Below are 21,320 nucleotides of genomic sequence, written 5' to 3'. Positions count from 1 at the left end.
ACATACATATTTATAGGGAGGTACTAGATAAAACTCGGGTTTATAGTGAAAACTGCAGGAACTTCAAACCGGCATTATGAACAGAGACAGAAACCAGAGTAAGAGTTTATCCTGCAACCCGTTCCATTTGTGCTAGTTGAACGAACGTCCCTCCACATGCTCATTTCTGAGAGATAAGTGTGTGTGAAAGACGACCTTCAACTTTCTTGTTGGGAACACAAGTTTCTTTTCAGCTGGAAAGTGCACTACATACATATATGGTGTGGTAATAGCTCCAAAGCAGTTTTCTGTGAAAACTGCAGGAATTTCAAAGTAGAACTAGGAAAACGACTTAGAAACCTGTGTAAGGGTTTCACCTGCAAACCAGTCCCTTAGAGCTAGTTGAACGAACGTCTCTCCAGATGCTAATTTCTGAGAGATAAATGTGTGTGAAAGCCGCCCTTCTACTTACTTGTTGGGAACACAAGTTTCTCTTCAGCTGGAAAGTGCACTACCTGCATATATATGGTGAGGTACAAGCTCCAACAATTTTTTACAGTGAAAACTGCAGGATCTTCAAACCAGCACTAGGAAACAGTCTGAGAAACCAGAGTAAGTGTTTCTCTTGCAAAACCGCTCAGTTTTTGCTAGTTGAACGACAGTCTCTCCACATGCTCAGTTTTGAGAGTTAAGTGTGTGTGAAAGCCGTCCTTCACTTAGCTAGTTGGGAACTCATAGTTTCTTTCGAGTTGTTAAGAGCGCTACATTCATATATTTGGGAGGTACTATCTCCAGCTCGGCTTTAAATTGAAAACTGTAGGAACATCAAAACAGCTCTAGGAAACAGACTGCGAATCCAGAATAGTGTTGATCCTGCAACCAGTTTCCCTCGTGCTATTTGAACGACTATCTCTCCATATGCTCAGTTCTGAGAGATAAGTGTGTGTGAAAGCCATCCTTTACCTAGCTTGTATGGAACACAGGGTTTCTTTTCAGGTGGAATCTGCACTGCATACATATATATTGGGAGGTACCATCTCCAACTCGGGGTTAAAGTAAAAACTGTAGGAACTTCAAACTAGCACTGGGAAACACACCTAAAAAGCAGATTAATTGTTGCTCCTACATCCCATTCCCCTTGTGCTACTGGAACGAACGTCTCTCCATATGCTCAGTTCAGAGATATAATTGTGTGTGGAACCCGTACTTCACCTAGCTTGTTGGTAACACAATGTTTCTTTTCAGTTATAATCTGCACTACATACATATATATGGGGAGGTACTAGCTAAACCTCGGGTTTATGGTGTAAACTGCAGGAAATTCAAACCGGCATTAGGATACAGATTGAGAAACCTGAGTACGTGTTACAACTTCAAATTTTTCCCTTTGTGTTTGTTGAACGAACGTCTCTCCACATGCTCATTTCGGAGAGATAACTGTGTGTGGAAGCCGTGCTTCAATTAGCTTGTTGGGAACACAAAGTTTCTTTTCAGTTGGAAACTGCGCTACATATATATATATGGGCTGGAACAAGCTCCAAATCGGTATTACAGTGAAAGCTGCAGGTACTTCAAACCAGCACTAGGAAACAGCCTGAGAAACCAGAGTAAGTGATTCTCCTGCAACCAGTTCCATTTGTGGTATTTGAATGAATGTCTCTCTACATGCTCATTTCTGAGAGAAAATTGTGTGTGAAAGCCGTCCTTCACATAGCTTGAAGGCAACGGGAAGTATCTATTCAGTTGGAAACTGTACTACATACATAAATATGGGGAGGTAATAGATCCAACACGGTTTTACAGTGCAAACTGTAGGAAATACCAACAGGCACTAGTAATCAGACTGAGAAACCTGTGTAAGTGTTTCCCCTACAACCCGTTCCCTTTGAGCTAGTTGAACGAACGTGTCTCCACATGCTCATTTCTGAGAGAAAATTGTGTGTGAAAGCCGTCCTTCAGCTTACTTGTTGGGAATACAAGTTTCTTATCAGCTGGAAAGTGCACTACATAAATATATATGGGGATGTACCACTCAACCTCAGGTTTTCAGTGAAAACTGCAGGAACTTGCACGGGCACTAGGAAACAGACTGAGAATCCAGAAGAAGTGTTTTTCCTGGAACGTTTTTCCATTGTGCTAGTTGATCGATGGCCTCTCTAAATGCTCAGTTCTGACAGATAAGCCTGGGTTAAAGGCGTGATTTTCCTACCTTGTCGAGAACACAAAGTGTCTTTTCAGTTGGAATCTGCACTACATACATATTTATAGGGAGGTACTAGATAAAACTCGGGTTTACAGTGAAAACTGCAGGAACTTCAAACCGGCATTATGAACAGAGAGATTAACCAGAGTAAGAGTTTATCCTGCAACCCGTTCCATGTGTGCTACTTGAATGAACGTCCTTCCACATGCTCATTTCTGAGATATAAGTGTGTGTGAAAGCCGCCCTTCAACTTTCTTGTTGGGAACACAAGTTTCTTTTCAGCTGGAAAGTGCACTACATACATATATGGTGAGGTAATGGCTCCAAACCTGTTTTCTGTGAGAACTGCTGGAATTTCAAACCAGCACTAGGAAGACGACTGAGAAACCTGTGTAAGGGTTTCTCCTGCAAACAGGTCCCTTAGAGCTATTTGAACGAACGTCTCTCCAAATGCTCATTTCTGAGAGATAAATGTGTGTGAAAGCCGCCCCTCTACTTACTTGTTGGAACACAAGTTTCTTTTCAGCTGGAAAGTGCACTACATACATATATAAGTTGAAGTACAAGCTCCAACACTGTGTAACAGTGAAAACCGCAGGATCTTCAAACCAGCACTAGGAAACATTCTGAGAAACCAGAGTAAGTGTTTCTCCTGCAAAACCGCTCACTTTGTGCTAGTTGAATGTTAGTCACTCCACATGCTCAGATTTGAGATTTAAGTGTGTGTGAAAGCCGTCCTTCACTTAGCTTGTTGGGAACTCATTGTTTCTTCGAGTTGTTAAGAGCGCTACATTCATATATATGGGGAGGTACTAGCTCCAACTCGGGTTTAAATTGAACACTGTAAGAACATCAAAACGGCTCTAGGAAACAGACTGCGAAACCAGAGTAGTGTTGATCCTGCAACCAGTTTCCCTTGTGCTATTTGAAAGACTATCTCTCCATATGCTAAGTTCTGAGAAATAAGTGTGTGTGAAAGCCATCCTTTACCTAGCTTGTAGGGAACACAAGGTTTCTTTTCAGGTGGAATTTGCACTGCATACATATATATTGGGAGGTACAATCTCCAACTCGCTTTTAAAGTAGAAACTTTAGGAACTTCAAACCGGCACTAGGAAACACACCTAAAAAGCAGATTAAGTGTTGCTCCTGCATCCCGTTCCCCTTGTGCAACTGGAAAGATGGTCTCTCCATATGCTCATTTCAGAGATATAATTGTGTGTGGAAGCCGTTCTTCACCTGGCTTGTTGGGAACACAATATTTCTTTTCAGTTAGAATCTGCACTACATACATATATATGGGGAGGTACTAGCTAAACCTCGGTTTTACGGTGTAAACTGCAGGAAATTCAAACCGGCATTAGGATACAGATTGAGAAACCTGAGTACGTGTTACAACTGCAACCTGTTCCCTTTGTGTTTGTGGAACGAAAGTCTCTCCACATGCTCATTTCGGAGAGATAACTGTGTGTGGAAGCCGTGCTTCAATTAGCTTGTTGAGAACACAAAGTTTCTTTTCATTTGGAAACTGCACTACATACATATATATGGGCTGGTACAAGCTCCAACTCGGTATTACACTGAAAGCTGCAGGAACGTCAAACCGGCACTAGGAAACAGCCTGAGAAACCAGAGTAAGTGATTCTCCTGCAACCCGTTCCATTTGTGGTATTTGAACGAATGTCTCTCTACATGCTCATTTCTGAGAGAAAATTGTGTGTGAAAGCCGTCCTTCACCTAGCTTGATGGGAACGGAAAGTAACTCTTCAGTTGAAAACTGCACTACATACATAAATAAGGGGAGGTAATAGATCCAACACGGTTTTACAGTGCAAACTGTGGGAACATCCAACAGGCACTAGGATTCAGACTGAGAAACCTGTGTAAGTGTTTCACCTGCAACCCGTTCCCTTTGAGCTAGTTGAACGAACGTCTCTCCACATGCTCATTTCTGAGAGAAAAGTGTTTTTGAAAGCTGTCCTTCACCTTACTTGTTGGGAACACAAGTTTGTTATCAGCTGGAAAGTGCACTACATACATATATATGGGGTTGTACTGCTCAACCTCGGGTTTTCAGTGAAAACTACAGGAATTGCACGGGCACTAGGAAACAGACTGAGAATCCAGAAGAAGTGTTTTTCCTGGAACGCGTTTCCATTTTGCTAGCTGATCGATGGTCTCTCTAAATGCTCAGTTCTGACAAATAATTGTGTGTTAAAGGCGTGCTTCTCCTAGCTTGTTGGGAACACAAAGTTTCTTTTAAGTTGGAATCTGCACTACATGCATATTTATAGGGTGGTACTATCTCCAAATCGTGTTTACAGTGAAAACTGCAGGAACTTCAAACCGGCATTATGAACAGAGGAAAAAAACCAGAGTAAGAGTTTATCCTTCAACCCGTTCCATTTGTGCTAGTTGAACGAACGTCTCTCCACATGCTCAGTTCTGAGAGATAAGTGTGTGTGAAAGCAGTCCTTCAACTTTATTGATGGGAACACAAGTTTCTTTTCAGCTGTTTAGTGCGCTACATACATATATATGGTGCGGTACAAGCTCCAACACGGTTTTACAGTGAAAACTGCAGTATCTTCAAACCAGCACTAGGAAACATTCTGAGAAACCAGAGTAAATGTTTCTACTGCAAAACCGCTCACTTTGTTTTGGTGAACGACAGTCTCTCCACATGCTTAATTTTGTGAGATAAGTGTGTGTGAAAGCCGTCCTTCACCTAGCTTGTTGGGAACACATAGTTTCTTTCGAGTTGGAAAGTGTGCTACATTCATATATATGGGGAGGTACTAGCTCCAACTCGGGTTTAAATTGAAATCTGTAGGAACATCAAAACGGATGTAGGAAACAGGCTGCAATCCAGAGAAATGTTGCTCCTGCAACCCGTTTCCCTTGTGCTATTTGAACGAATATCTCTCCACATGCTCAGTTCTGAGAGATAAGTGTATGTGAAAGCCGTCCTTTACCTAGCTTGTAGGAAACACAAGTTACTTTTCAGCTGGAAAGTGCACTACATACATATATATGGGGATGTACTGCTCAAACTCGGGTTTTCAGAGAAAACTGCAGGAACTTGCACGGGCACTAGGAAACAGACTGAGAATCTACAAGAAGTGTTTTTCCTGGAACGCGTTTCCATTGTGCTAGTTGATCCAAGGTCTCTCTAAATGCTCAGTTCTGACAGATAAGTGTGTGTTAAAGGCGTGCTTCCACTAGCTTGTCGGGAACACAAAGTTTCTTTTCCGTTGGAATCTGCACTACATACATATTTATAGGGAGGTACTAGCTCCAACTCGGGTTTACAGTGAAAACTGCAGGAACTTCAAACCGGCATTATGAACAGAGAGAGAAACCAGAGTAAGAGTTTATCCTGCAACCCGTTCCATGTGTGCTACTTGAACGAACGTCTCTCCACATGCTCAGATCTGAGAGATAAGAGTGTGTGAAAGCCGTCCTTCACCTAGCTTGTTGGGAACACAAAGTTTCGTTTCAGTTGGAAACGGCACTGCATACATATATATGGGGAGGTACTAGCTCCAACTCGTGTTTACAGTGAAATCTGCAGGAACTTCGAACCGGCACTAGAAAACAGTTTGTGAAACCAGAGTAAGTGATTCTCCTGCAACCCGTTCCACTTATGTTAGTTGAACGAAAGTCTTTCCACATGCTAATTTCGGAGAGATAAGTGTGTGGGAAAGCCGCCCTTCAACTTTCTTGTTGGGAACACAAGTTTCTTTTCAACTGGAAAGTGCACTACATACATATATGTTGAGGTAATAGCTCCAAAGCAGTTTTCTGTGAAAACTGAAGGAATTTCAAACCAGCACTAGGAAAACGACTGAGAAACCTGTGTAAGCGTTTCTCCTTCAAACCGGTCTCTTAGAGCTAGTTGAATGAACGTCTCTCCAGATGCTCAGTTCTGAGAGATAAATGTGTGTGTAAGCCGCCCTTCAACTTACTTTTTGGGAACACAAGTTTCTTTTCAGCTGGAAAGTGCAGTACATACATATATGGTGAGGTAATAGCTCCAAAGCAGTTTTCTGGGAAAACTGCAGGAATTTCAAACCAGCACTTGGAAAACGACTGAGAAACAAGAGTAAGTGTTTCTCCTGCAAAACCGCTCACTTTGTGCTAGTTGAACGACAGTCTCTCCAAATGCTCAATTCTGAGAGATAAGTGTGTGAGAAAGCCGTCCTTCACCTAGCTTGTAGGGAACACAAGGTTTCCTTTCAGGTGGAATCTGCACGACATACATATATATAGGGTTGTACAAGCTCGAATTTGTGTTTTAAGTGAAAACTGCAGGAAATTCAAACCGGAATTAGGAACATAGAGAGAAGCCAGAGTAAGAGTTTATCCTGCAAACCTTTCATCTTGTGCTAGTTGAAGGAACGTCTCTACACATGCTCTGTTCTCAAAGGTAAGTGTGTGTGAAAGCCGTCCTTCACCTAGCTTCTTGGGAACATATTCTTTCTTTTCAGTTGGAAAGTACACTACTCTCATGTATATGGGGAGGTACTTGCTCAAACTCGTGTTTAAATTGAAAACTCTAGGAACTTCAAACTGGCACTAGGGAACACAATGAGAAACCAGAGTGAGCGTTTATCCTGCAAACCGTTCGCCTTGTGCTATTTGAACGAACGTCTCTCCACATGCTCATTTCTGACATATAATTGTTTGTGAAAGCTTTTCTTTACCTAGCTTGTAAGGAACACAAGATTTCTTTTCAGTTGGAATCTGCACTGCATAAATATTTAAGGGTAGATACTAAATCCATCTCGAGTTTATATTTAAAACTGCAGGAACTTCAAACCGGCCCTAGGAAACAGAGTGAGAAACAAGAGTACGAGATTCTCCTGCAGCCAGTTCCACTTCTGTTAGTTGAAAAAAGTCTCTCTACCTTCTCACTTCTGAGAGATAAGTGTGAGTGAAAGCCATTCTTCACCTAACTTGATGGGAACACAAAGTTTCTTTTCAGTTGAAAACTACAATACATACAAATATATGGGGAAGTAATAGCTCCAACTCGGTTTTTGAGTGAAAAATGCACGAACATCAACCGGCACTAGGAAACAGACTGAGAAATCTGTTTAAGTGTTTCTCCTGCAACCCGTTCCCTTTGAGCTAGTTGAATGAACGTCTCTCCACATGCTCATTTCTGAGAGATAACTGTGTGTTAAAGCATTCCTTCACCTTACTTGTTGGGAACACAAGTTTCTTATCAGCTGGAAAGTGCACTACATACATACATATGGGGATGTACTGCTCAACCTCGGGTTTTCTGTGAAAACTGCAGGAACTTGAAAGGGCACTAAGAAAAAGACTGAGAATCCAGAAGAAGTATTTTTCCAGGAACGAGTTTCCATTGTGCTAGTTGATCGAAGGTCTCTCTAAATGCTCAGTTCTGACAGATAAGTGTGTGTTAAAGTCGTGCTTCTATTTGCTTGTCGGGAACACAAAGTTTCTTTTCAGTAGGAATCTGCAATAGTTACATATTTATAGGGAGGTACTAGCTCCAACTCAGGTTTACAGTGAAAACTGCAGGAACTTCAAACCGGCATTATGAACATAGAGAGAAACCAGAGCAAGTGATTCTCCTGCAACCCGTTCCATTTGTGTTAGTTGAATGAACGTCTCTCCACATGCTAATTTCTGAGAGATAAGTGTGTGTGAAAGCCGCCCTTCAACTTTCTTGTTGGGGACACAAGTTTCTTTTCAGCTGGACCGTGGACTACGTACATATATGGTGAGGTAATAGCTCCAAAGCAGTTTTCTGTGAAAACTGCAGGAATTTCAAACCAGCACTTGGAAAACGACTGAGAAACCTGTGTAATGGTTTCTCCTGCAACCCTTTCCCTTTGTGCTAGTTGAACGAACGTCTCTCCACATGCTCATTTCTGAGAGATAAGTGTGTGTGAAAGACCCCCTTCAAATTACTTGTTGGGAACAAAAGTTTCTTTTCAGCTGGAAAGTGCACTACATACATATATATGGTGAGGTACTAGCTCTAACACGGTTTAACAGTGAAAACTGCAGGATCGTCAAACCAGCACTAGGAAACAGACTGAGAAACCAGAGTAGTGTTGCTCCTGCAACCCTTTTCCCTTGTGCTATTTGAACGAATATCTCTCCACATGCTCAGTTCTGAGAGAAATTGTGTGTGAAAGCCGTCCTTTACCTAGCTTGTAGGGAACACAAAGTTTCTTTTCAGGTGGATTCTGTACTGCATATATATATTTTGGGAGGTACTATCTCCAAATCGGGTTTAAAGTAAAAACTGTAGGAACTTCAAACCGTCACTAGGAAACACACCTAAATAGCAGATTAAGTGTTGCTCCGGCATCTTGTTCCCATTGTGCTACTGGAACGAACGTCTCTCCATATGCTCAGTTCAGACATATATTTGAGTTTGGAAGCCATACTTCACCTAGCTTATTGGGAACACAATGATTCTTTTCAGTTAGAATCTGCACTACATACATATATATTGGGAGGTACTAGCTTAATCTCGGGTTTACGTTGTAAACTGCAGGAAATTCAAACCGGCATTAGGATACAGATTGAGAAACCTGAGTACGTGTTACAAATGCAACCTATTCCCTTTGTGTTTGTTGAACGAACGTCTCTCCACATGCTCATTTCGGAGAGATAACTGTGTGTGGAAGCCGTGCTTCAATTAGCTTGTTGGGAACACAAAGTTTCTTTTCAGTTGGAAACTGCACTACATACATATATATGGGCTGGTACAAGCTCCAACTCGGTATTACACTGAAAGTTGCAGGAACATGAAACAGGCCCTAGGAAACAGCCTGAGAAACCAGAGTAAGTGATTCTCCTACAACAAGTTCCATTTGTGGTATTTGAACGAATGTCTCTCTACATGGACATTTCTGAGGGAAAATGTGTGTGAAAGCCGTCCTTCACCTAGCTTGATGGGAACGGAAAGTATCTCTTCAGTTTGAAACTGCACTACATACATAAATATGGGGAGGTAATAGATCCAACACGGTTTTACAGTGCAAACTGTTTGAACTTCCTACAGGAACTTGGAATCAGACTGAGAAACCTGTGTAAGTGTTTCCCCTACAACCCGTTCCCTTTGAGCTAGTTGAACGAACGTCTCTCCACATGCTCATTTCTGAGAGAAAAGTGTGTGTGAAAGCCGTCCTTCACCTTACTTTTTGGGAACACAAGTTTCTTATCAGCTGGAATGTGCACTATATACATATATATGGGGATGTACTGCTCAACCTCGGGTTTTCAGTGGAAACTACAGGAACTTGCACGGGAACTAGGAAACAGACTGAGAATCCAGAAAAAGTGTTTTCCCTGGAACGCGTTTCCATTTTGCTAGCTGATCGATGGTCTCTCTAAATGCTCAGTTCTGACAGATAATTGTGTGTTAAAGGCGTGATTCTCCTAGCTTGTTGGAAACACAAATATTCTTTTCAGTTGGAATATGCACTACATACATATTTATAGGGAGGTACTAGCTCCAAATCGGGTTTACAGTGAAAACTGCAGGAACTTCAAACCGGCATTATGAACAGAGGGAGAAACCAGAGTAAGAGTTTATCCTTCAACCCATTCCATTTGTGCTAGTTGAACGAACGTCTCTCCACATGCTCAGTTCTGAGAGATAAGTGTGTGTGAAAGCAGTCCTTCAACTTTATTGATGGGAACACAAGTTTCTTTTCAGCTGGATAGTGCGCTACATACATATATATGGTGAGGTACAATCTCCAACACGGTTTTAGAGTGAAAACTGCAGGATCTTCAAACCACCACTAGGAAACATTCTGAGAAACCAGAGTAAATGTTTCTACTGCAAAACCGCTCACTTTGTTCTAGTTGAACGACAGTCTCTCCACATGCTTTATTTTGTGAGATAAGTGTGTGTGAAAGCAGTCCTTCACATAGCTTGTTGGGAAAACATAGTTTCTTTCGAGTTGGAAAGTGTGCTACATTCATATATATGGGGAGGTACTAGCTCCAACTCGGGTTTAAATTGAAAACTGTAGGAACATCAAAAGGGATCTAGGAACAGGCTGCAATCCAGAGAAATGTTGCTCTTGCAACCCGTTTCCCTTGTGCTATTTGAACGAATATCTCTCCACATGCTCATTTCTGAGAGATAAGTGTATGTGAAAGCCGTCCTTAACCTAGCTTGTAGGGAACACAAGTTACTGTTCAGCTGGAAAGTGCACTAAATACATATATATGGGGATGTACTGCTCAACTTCGGGTTTTCAGTGAAAACTGCAGGAACTTGCACGAGAACTTGGAAACACACTGAGAATCTAGAAGAAGTGTTTTTCCTGGAACGTGTTTCCATTGTGCTAGTTGATCAAAGGTCTCTCTAAATGCTCAGTTCTGACAGATAAGTGTGTGTTAAAGGCATGCTTCCACTAGCTTGTCGGGAATACAAAGTTTCTTTTCCGTTGGAATCTGCACTACACACATATTTATAGGGAGGTACTAGTTCAAACTCGGGTTTACAGTGAAAACTGCAGGAAATTCAAACCGGCATTATGAACAGAGAGAGAAACCAGATTAAGAGTTTATCCTGCAACCCGTTCCATGTGTGCTACTTGAACGAACGTCTCTCCACATGCTCAGATCTGAGAGATAAGAGTGTGTGAAAGCCGTCCTTCACCTAGCTTGTTGGGAACACAAAGTTTCGTTTCAGTTGGAAACGGCACTGCATACATATATATGGGGAGGTACTAGCTCCAAATCGTGTTTACAGTGAAAACTGCAGGAACTTCGAACCGGCACTAGAAAACAGTTTGTGAAACCAGAGTAAGTGATTCTCCTGCAACCCGTTCCACTTGTGTTAGTTGAACGAACGTCTCTCCACATGCTAATTTCTGAGAGATAAGTGTGTGGGAAAGCCGCCCTTCAACTTTCTTGTTGGGAACACAAGTTTCTTTTCAACTGGAAAGTGCACTACATACATATATGTTGAGGTAATATCTCCAAAGCTGTTTTCTGTGAAAACTGCAGGAATTTCAAACCAGCACTATGAAAACGACTGAGAAACCTGTGTAAGCGTTTCTCCTTCAAACCGGTCTCTTAGAGCTAGTTGAATGAACGTCTCTCCAGATGCTCATTTCTGAGAGATAAATGTGTGTGTAAGCCGCCCTTCAACTTACTTTTTGGGAACACAAGTTTCTTTTCAGCTGGAAAGTGCAGTACATACATATATGGTGAGGTAATAGCTCCAAAGCAGTTTTCTGGGAAAACTGCAGGAATTTCAAACCAGCACTTGGAAAACGACTGAGAAACAAGAGTAAGTGTTTCTCCTGCAAAACCGCTCACTTTGTGCTAGTTGAACGACAGTCTCTCCAAATGCTCAATTCTGAGAGATAAATGTGTGGGAAAGCCGTCCTTCACCTAGCTTGTAGGGAACACAAGGTTTCTTTTCAGGTGGAATCTGCACGACATATATATATATAGGGTTGTACAAGCTCGAATTTGTGTTTTCAGTGAAAACTGCAGGAAATTCAAACCGGAACTAGGAACATAGAGAGAAGCCAGAGTAAGAGTTTATCCTGCAAACCGTTCATCTTGTGCTAGTTGAAGGAATGTCTCTACACATGCTCTGTTCTCAAAGGTAAGTGTGTGTGAAAGCCGTCCTTCACATAGCTTCTTGGGAACATATTCTTTCTTTTCAGTTGGAAACTACACTACTTTCATGTATATGGGGAGGTACTTGCTCAAACTCGTGTTTAAATTGAAAACTCTAGGAACTTCAAACTGGCACTAGGGAACACAATGAGAAACCAGAGTGAGCGTTTATCCTGCAAACCATTCCCCTTGTGCTATTTGAACGAACGTCTCTCCACATGCTCATTTCTGACATATAATTGTTTGTGAAAGCCTTCCTTTACCTAGCTTGTAAGGAACACAAGGTTTCTTTTCAGTTGGAATCTGCACTGCATAAATATTTAAGGGTAGATACTAAATCCATCTCGAGTTTATGGTTAAAACTGCAGGAACTTCAAACCGGCCCTAGGAAACAGAGTGAGAAACAAGAGTACGAGATTCTCCTGCAGCCAGTTCCACTTCTGTTAGTTGAAAGAAAGTCTCTCTACCTTCTCACTTCTGAGAGATAAGTGTGAGTGAAAGCCGTTCTTCACCTAACTTGATGGGAACACAAAGTTTCTTTTCAGTTGAAAACTACAATACATACATATATATGGGGAAGTAATAGCTCCAACTCGGTTTTTGAGTGAAAAATGCACGAACATCAACCGGCACTAGGAAACAGACTGAGAAATCTGTTTAAGTGTTTCTCCTGCAACCCGTTCCCTTTGAGCTAGTTGAACGAATGTCTCTCCACATGCTCATTTCTGAGAGAAAACAGTGTGTGAAAGCTGCCTTTCACCTTCCTTGTAGGGAACACAAAGATTCTTTTCAGTTGGAATCTGCACTACATACATATATATGGGGAGGTACTAGCTACATCTCGGGTTTACGGTGTAAACTGCAGGAACTTCATACCGGCAATAGGATACAGAGTGAGAAATCAGAGTACGTGTTACAACTGCAACCTGTTCCCTTTGTGTTAGTTGAACGAACGTCTCTCCACATGATCATTTCGGAGAGATAACTGTGTTTGGAAGCCGTGCTTCAATTAGCTTGTTGGGAACACATGGTTTCTTTTCACTTGGGAACTGCACTACATACATATATATGGGGAGGTACTAGCTCCAAATCGGGTTTACAGTGAAAACTGCAGGATCTTAAAACCGGCACTAGGAAACAGTTTGTGAAACCAGAGTAAGTGATTCTCCTGCAACCCGTTCCATTTGTGTTACTTGAACGAACATCTCTCCACATGCTCATTTCTGAGTGAAAAATGTGTGTGAAAGCCGTCCTTCACCTAGCTTGATGAGAACAGAAAGAATCTCTTCAGTTTGAAACTGCACTACATACATAAATATGGGGAGGTAATAGATCCAACTCGGTTTTACAGTGAAAACTGTAGGAACTTCCAACAGCCACTAGGAAACAAACAGAGAAACCTGTGTAAGTGTTTCCCCTGCAACCCTTTCCCTTTGTGCTAGTTGAACGAACGTCTCTCCACATGCTCATTTCTGAGAGAAATTGTGTGTTAAAGCATTCCTTCACCTTACTTGTTGGGAACACAAGTTTCTTATAGCTGGAAAGTGCACTACATACATATATATGGGGATGTACTAGCTCCACCTCGGGTTTTCAATGAAAATTGCAGGAACATGAACGGGCACTAGGAAACAGACTGAGAATCCAGAAGAAGTGTTTTTCCTGCAACACTTTTCCATTTTGCTAGTATATCGAACGTCTCTCTACATGCTCAATTCTGAATGATAAGTGTGTGTTAAAGGCGTGCTTCACCTAGCTTGTTGGGAACACAAAGTTTCTTTTCACTTTTAATCTGCACTACATACATATATATAGGGAGTTACTAGCTCCAACTCGGGTTTACAGTGATTCTGCAGAAACTTCTAACCGGCACTAGGAACAAATTTAGAAAATGGAATAAGAGATTCCTCTGCAAACCGATCCCCTTGTGCTTGTTGAACAAACCTCTCTACACATGCTCAGTTCTGACAGATATGTGTGTGTGAATACGAACTTCCGAAAACTTGTTGGGAACACAGAGATTCTATTAAGTTGGACACGGCAATACATACATATTTATGGGGAGGTACAAGCTACAACTGGGTTTTACATTGAAAACTGTAGGAACTTCAAACAGGCACTAGGAAACAGCCGACAAACAAGAGTAAGTGATTCTCCTGCAACCCGTTCCATTTGTGGTATTTGAACGAATGTCTCTCCACATGCTCATTTCTGAGAGATAACTGTGTGTGAAAGCCGTCCTTCACCTTACTTGTTGGGAACACAAGTTTCTTATCAGCTGGAAAGTGCACTACATACATACATATGGGGATGTACTGCTCAACCTCGGGTTTTCTGTGAAAACTGCAGGAACTTGAACGGGCACTAAGAAAAAGACTGAGAATCCAGAAGAAGTATTTTTCCTGGAACGCGTTTCCATTGTGCTAGTTGATCGAAGGTCTCTCTAAATGCTCAGTTCTGACAGATAAGTGTGTGTTAAAGGCGTGCTTCTCCTTGCTTGTCGGGAACACAAAGTTTCTTTTCAGTTGGAATCTGCAATACATACATATTTATAGGGAGGTACTAGTTCCAACTAGGGTTTACAGTGAAAACTGCAGGAACTTCAAACCGGCATTATGAACATAGAGAGAAACCAGAGCAAGTGATTCTCCTGCAACCCGTTCCATTTGTGTTAGTTGAATGAACGTCTCTCCACATGCTAATTTCTGAGAGATAAGTGTGTGTGAAAGCCGCCCTTCAACTTTCTTGTTGGGAACACAAGTTTCTTTTCAGCTGGAAAGTGGACTACGTACATATATGGTGAGGTAATAGATCCAAAGCAGTTTTCTGTGAAAACTGCAGGAATTTCAAACCAGCACTTGGAAAACGACTGAGAAACCTCTGTAATGGTTTCTCCTGCAAACCGGGACCTTAGAGCTAGTTGAATGAACGTCTCTACAGATGCTCATTTCTGAGAGATAAGTGTGTGTGAAAGACCCCCTTCAAATTACTTGTGGGGAACAAAAGTTTCTTTTCAGCTGGAAAGTGCACTACATACATATATTTGGTGAGGTACTAGCTCCAACACGGTTTAACAGTGAAAACTGCAGGATCGTCAAACCAGCACTAGGAAACAGACTGAGAAACCAGAGTAGTGTTGCTCCTGCAACCCGTTTCCCTTGTGCTATTTGAACGAATATCTCTCCACATGCTCAGTTCTGAGAGAAATTGTGTGTGAAAGCCGTCCTTTACCTAGCTTGTAGGGAACACAAGGTTTCTTTTCAGGTGGATTCTGCACTGCATATATATATTTTGGGAGGTACTATCTCCAAATCGGGTTTAAAGTAAAAACTGTAGGAACTTCAAACCGGCACTAGGAAACACACCTAAATAGCAGATTAATTGTTGCTCCGGCATCCCGTTCCCATTGTGCTACTGGAACGAACGTCTCTCCATATGCTCAGTTCAGACATATATTTGAGTGTGGAAGCCGTACTTCACCTAGCTTATTGGGAACACAATGATTCTTTTCAGTTAGAATCTGCACTACATACATATATTTTGGGAGGAACTAGCTTAACCTCGGGTTTACGTTGTAAACTGCAGGAAATTCAAACCGGCATTAGGATACAGATTGAGAAACCTGAGTACGTGTTACAAATGCAACCTATTCCTTTTATGTTTGTTGAACGAACGTCTCTCCACATGCTCATTTCGGAGAGATAACTGTGTGTGGAAGCCGTGCTTCAATTAGCTTGTTGGGAACACAAAGTTTCTTTTCAGTTGGAAACTGCACTACATACATATATATGGGCTGGTACAAGCTCCAACTCGGTATCACACTGAAAGTTGCAGGAACATGAAACAGGCCCTAGGAAACAGCCTGAGAAACCAGAGTAAGTGATTCTCCTACAACAAGTTCCATTTGTGGTATTTGAACGAATGTCTCTCTACATGGACATTTCTGAGGGAAAATGTGTGTGAAAGCCATTCTTCACCTAGCTTGATGGGAACGGAAAGTATCTCTTTAGTTTGAAACTGCACTACATACATAAATATGGGGAGGTAATAGATCCAACACGGTTTTACAGTGCAAACTGTTTGAACTTCCAACAGGAACTAGGAATCAGACTGAGAAACCTGTGTAAGTGTTTCCCCTACAACCCGTTCCCTTTGAGCTAGTTGAACGAACGTCTCTCCACATGCACATTTCTGAGAGAAAAGTGTGTGTGAAACCCGTCCTTCACCTTACTTTTTGGGAACACAAGTTTCTTATCAGCTGGAAAGTGCACTACATACATATATATGGGGATGTACTGCTCAACCTCGGGTTTTCAGTGGAAACTACAGGAACTTGCACGGGAACTAGGAAACAGACTGAGAATCCAGAAGAAGTGTTTTCCCTGGAACGCGTTTCCATTTTGCTAGCTGATCGATGGTCTCTCTAAATGCTCAGTTCTGACAGATAATTGTGTGTTGAAGGCGTGATTCTCCTAGGTTGTTGGAAACACAAATATTCTTTTCAGTTGGAATCTGCACTACATACATATTTATAGGGAGGTACTAGCTCCAAATCGGGTTTACAATGAAAACTGCAGGAACTTCAAACCGGCATTTTGAACAGAGGGAGAAACCAGAGTAAGAGTTTATCCTTCAAAACGTTCCATTTGTGCTAGTTGAACGAAAGTCTCTCCACATGCCGGGTTCTGAGAGAGAAGTGTGTGTGAAAACCGTCCTACAACTAGCTTGTTGGGAACACAAAGTTTCGTTTCAGTTGGAAACTGCACTGCATACATATATATGGGGAGGTACTAGCTCCAAATCGTGTTTATAGTGAAAACTGCAGGAACTTCGAACCGGCACCAGGAAACAGTTTGTGAAACCAGAGTAAGTTATTCTCCTGCAACCCGTTCCACTTATGATAGTTGAACGAACGTCTCTCCACATGCTAATTTCTGAGAGATAGGTGTGTGGGAAAGCCACCCTTCAACTTTCTTGTTGGGAACACAAGTTTCTTTTCAACTGGAAAGTGCACTACATACATATATGGTGAGGTAATAGCTCCAAAGCAGTTTTCTGTGAAATCTGAATGAATTTCAAACCAGCACTAGGAATAGGACTGAGAAACCTGTGTAAGGGTTTCTCCTGCAAACCGGTCTCTTAGAGCTAGTTAAGTGAACGTCTCTCCAGATGCTCATTTCTGAGAGATAAATGTGTGTGAAAGCCTTCCTTCAACTTACTTTTTGGGAACACAAGTTTCTTTTCAGCTTGAAAGTGCACTACATACATATATGGTGAGGTAATAGCTCCAAAGCAGTTTTCTAGGAAAACTGCAGGAATTTAAAACCAGCACTTGGAAAACGACTGAGAAACAAGAGTAAGTGTTTCTCCTGCAAAACCGCTCACTTTGTGCTAGTTGAACGACAGTCCCTCCAAATGCTCAATTCTGAGAGATAAGTGTGTGTGAAAGCCGTCCTTCACCTAGCTTGTAGGGAACACAAGGTTTCTTTTCACGTGGAATCTGCACGACATACATATTTTTAGGGAGGTTCTAGCTCCAACTCGGATTTACAGTGCAAACTGTAGGAACTTCCAACAGGCACTTGGAATCAGACTGAGAAACCATTGTAAGTGTTTCCCCTGCAACCCGTTCCCTTTGAGGTACTTGAACGAACGTCTCTCCACATGCTCATTTCTGAGATATAACTGTGTGTGATAGCCGTGCTTCAATTAGATTGTTGGGAACACAGAGTTTCTTTTCATTTGAAACTGCACAATATACATATATATAGGGAGGTACTAGTTGCAACTCATGTTTACAGTGAAAACTACAGGAACTTGAAACTGGTACTAGTAATCAGCCTGAGAGACCAGAGTAAGTGTTTCTCCTGCAACCCATTCCCATTGTGCTATTTCACCGAACGTCTCTCCACATGTTCGTTTCTGAGAAATATGTGTGTGTGAAAGCCGTACTTCACCTAACTTGTTGGGAAAACAACGTTAAATTTCTGTTGGAAACTGCACTATATACATATATGTTGGGAGGCGCTAGCTCCAAATGTGTTTTACTGTAAAAACTGCAGGAACTTCAAACCGGAAATAAGAAACAGACTGAGAAATTACAGTAAGTGATTCTCCTGCAACCCGTTCCCATTGTTCTAGCTGAAAGAACGTATCTCTATATTCTCAGCTCTGACAGAAAAGTGTGTGTTAAATGCTTGCTTCACCTAGCTAATTGGGAAAACAAAGTTTCTTTTCATTAAGAATCTGCACTTCATATATATATATAGGGTGGTACAAGCTCGAAATTGTGTTTAAAGTGAAATCTGCAGGAAATTCAAACCGGAAGTAGGAACATAGAGAGAAGCCAGAGTAAGAGTTTATCCTGCAAACCGTTCATCTTGTGCTAGTTGAAGGAACGTCTCTACACATGCTCTGTTCTGAAAGATAAGTGTGTGTGAAAGCCGTCCTACACCTAGCTAGTTGGGAACATATTCTTTCTTTTCAGTTGGAAAGTATACTACTTTCATATATATGGGGAAGTACTAGCTCCAACTCGGGTTTAAATTGAAAACTCTAGGAACTTCAAACTGGCACTAGGGAACAGAATGAGAAACCAGAGTGAGTGTTTATTCTGCAAACGGTTCCCCTGCTGCTATTTGAACGAACGTCTCTCCACATGCTCATTTCTGACATATAATTGTTTGTGAAAGCCTTCCTTTACCTAGCTTGTAAGGAACACAAGGTTTCTTTTCAGTTGGAATCTGCACTGCATAAATATTTAAGGGTAGGTACTAAATCCATCTCGAGTTTATGGTTAAAACTGCAGGAACTTCAAACCGGCACTAGGAAACAGCCTGAGAAAAAAGAGTACGAGATTCTCCTGCAACCAGTTCCACTTCAGTTAGTTGAAAGTAAGTCTCTCTACCTTCTCACTTCTGAGAGATAAGTGTGAGTGAATGCCGTTCTTTAAGTAACTTGATGGGAACACAAAGTTTCTTTTCAGTTGAAAACTGCAATACATAAATATATATGGGGAAGTAATAGCTCCAACTCGGTTTTAGAGTGAAAAATGCACGAACATCAACCGGCACTAGGAAACAGACTGAGAAAACTGTTTAAGTGTTTCTCCTGCAACCCGTTTCCCTTGTGCTATTTGAACGATAATCTCTCCACATGCTCAGTTCTGAGAGATAAGTGTGTGTGAAAGCCGTCCTTTAACTATCTTGTAGGGAACACAAGGATTCTTTTCAGGTGGGTTCTGCACTGCATATATATATATTGGGAGGTACTATCTCCAACTCGTGGTTAAAGTAAAAACTGTAGGAAATTCAAACCGGCACTAGGAAACACACCTAAATAGCAGATTAAGTGTTCCTCCAGCATCCCGTTCCACTTGTGTTACTGGAACGAATGTCTCTACATATGCTCAGTTCAGACATATATTTGAGTGTGGAAGCCGTACTTCACCTAGCTTGTTGGGAACACAATGATTCTTTTCAGTTAGAATCTGCACTACATACATATATATTGGGAGGTACTAGCTTAACCTCGGGTTTACGGTGTAAACTGCAGGAAATTCAAACCGGCATTAGGATACAGATTGAGAAACCTGAGTACGTGTTACAACTGCAATCTGTTCCCTTTGTGTTTGTTGAACGAACATCTCTCCACATGCTCATTTCGGAGAGATAACTGTGTGTGGAAGCCGTGCTTCAATTAGCTTGTTGGGAACACAAAGTTTCTTTTCAGTTGGAAACTGCACTACATATATATATATGGGCTGGAACAAGCTCCAAATCGGTATTACAGTGAAAGCTGCAGGAACTTCAAACCAGCACTAGGAAACAGCCTGAGAAACCAGACTAAGTGATTCTCCTGCAACCAGTTCCATTTGTGGTATTTGAATGAATGTCTCTCTACATGCTCATTTCTGAGAGAAAATTGTGTGTGAAAGCCGTCCTTCACCTTACTTGTTGGGAATACAAGTTTCTTATCAGCTGGAAAGTGCACTACATAAATATATATGGGTATGAACCACTCAACCTCAGGTTTTCAGTGAAAACTGCAGGAACTTGCACGGGCACTAGGAAACAGACTGAGAATCCAGAAGAAGTGTTTTTCCTGGAACGCTTTTCCATTGTGCTAGTTGATCGATGGTCTCGCTAAATGCTCAGTTCTGACAGATAAGACTGGGTTAAAGGCGTGCTTTTCCTACCTTGTCGAGAACACAAAGTGTCTTTTCAGTTGGAATCTGCACTACATACATATTTATAGGGAGGTACTAGATAAAACTCGGGTTTACAGTGAAAACTGCAGGAACATCAAACCGGCATTATGAACAGAGAGATTAACCAGAGTAAGAGTTTATCCTGCAACCCGTTCCATGTGTGCGACTTGAACGAACGTCCCTCCACATGCTCATTTCTGAGATATAAGTGTGTGTGAAAGCCGCCCTTCAACTTTCTTGTTGGGAACACAAGTTTCTTTTCACCTGGAAAGTGCACTACATACATATATGGTGAGGTAATGGCTCCAAACCTGTTTTCTGTGAGAACTGCTGGAATTTCAAACCAGCACTAGGAAAACGACTGAGAAACCTGTGTAAGGGTTTCTCCTGCAAACAGATCCCTTAGAGCTATTTGAACGAACGTCTCTCCAAATGCTCATTTCTGAGAGATAAATGTGTGTGAAAGCCGCCCCTCTACTTACTTGTTGGTAACACAAGTTTCTTTTCAGCTGGAAAGTGCACTACATACATATATAAGTTGAAGTACAAGCTCCAACACTGTTTAGCAGTGAAAAATGCAGGATCTTCAAACCAGCACTAGGAAACATTCTGAGAAACCAGAGTAAGTGTTTCTCCTGCAAAACCGCTCACTTTGCGCAAGTTGAATGGTAGTCACTCCACATGCTCAGATTTGAGATTTAAGTGTGTGTGAAAGCCGTCCTTCACTTAGCTTGTTGGGAACTCATTGTTTCTTCGAGTTGTTAAGAGCGCTACATTCATATATATGGGGAGGTACTAGCTCCAACTCGGGTTTAAATTGAACACTGTAGGAACATCAAAACGGCTCTAGGAAACAGACTGCGAAACCAGAGTAGTGTTGATCCTGCAACCAGTTTCCCTTGTGCTATTTGAAAGACTATCTCTCCATATGCTCAGTTCTGAGAAATAAGTGTGTGTGAAAGCCATCCTTTACCTAGCTTGTAGGAACACAAGGTTTCTTTTCAGGTGGAATCTGCACTGCATACATATATATTGGGAGATAATATCTCCAACTCGGGTTTAAAGTTTAAACTTTAAGAACTTCAAACCGGCACTAGGAAACACACCTAAAAAGCAGATTAAGTGTTGCTCCTGCATCCCGTTCCCCTTGTGCAACTGGAACGATGGTCTATCCATATGCTCATTTCAGAGATATAATTGTGTGTGGAAGCCGTTCTTCACCTGGCTTGTTGGGAACACAATATTTCTTTTCAGTTAGAATCTGCACTACATACATATATATGGGGAGGT

Source organism: Camelus bactrianus, chromosome X (assembly GCF_048773025.1).
Source record: "Camelus bactrianus isolate YW-2024 breed Bactrian camel chromosome X, ASM4877302v1, whole genome shotgun sequence".
Classification (NCBI taxonomy): Eukaryota; Metazoa; Chordata; class Mammalia; order Artiodactyla; family Camelidae; genus Camelus; species Camelus bactrianus.
This window is presented reverse-complemented; position numbering follows the sequence as displayed.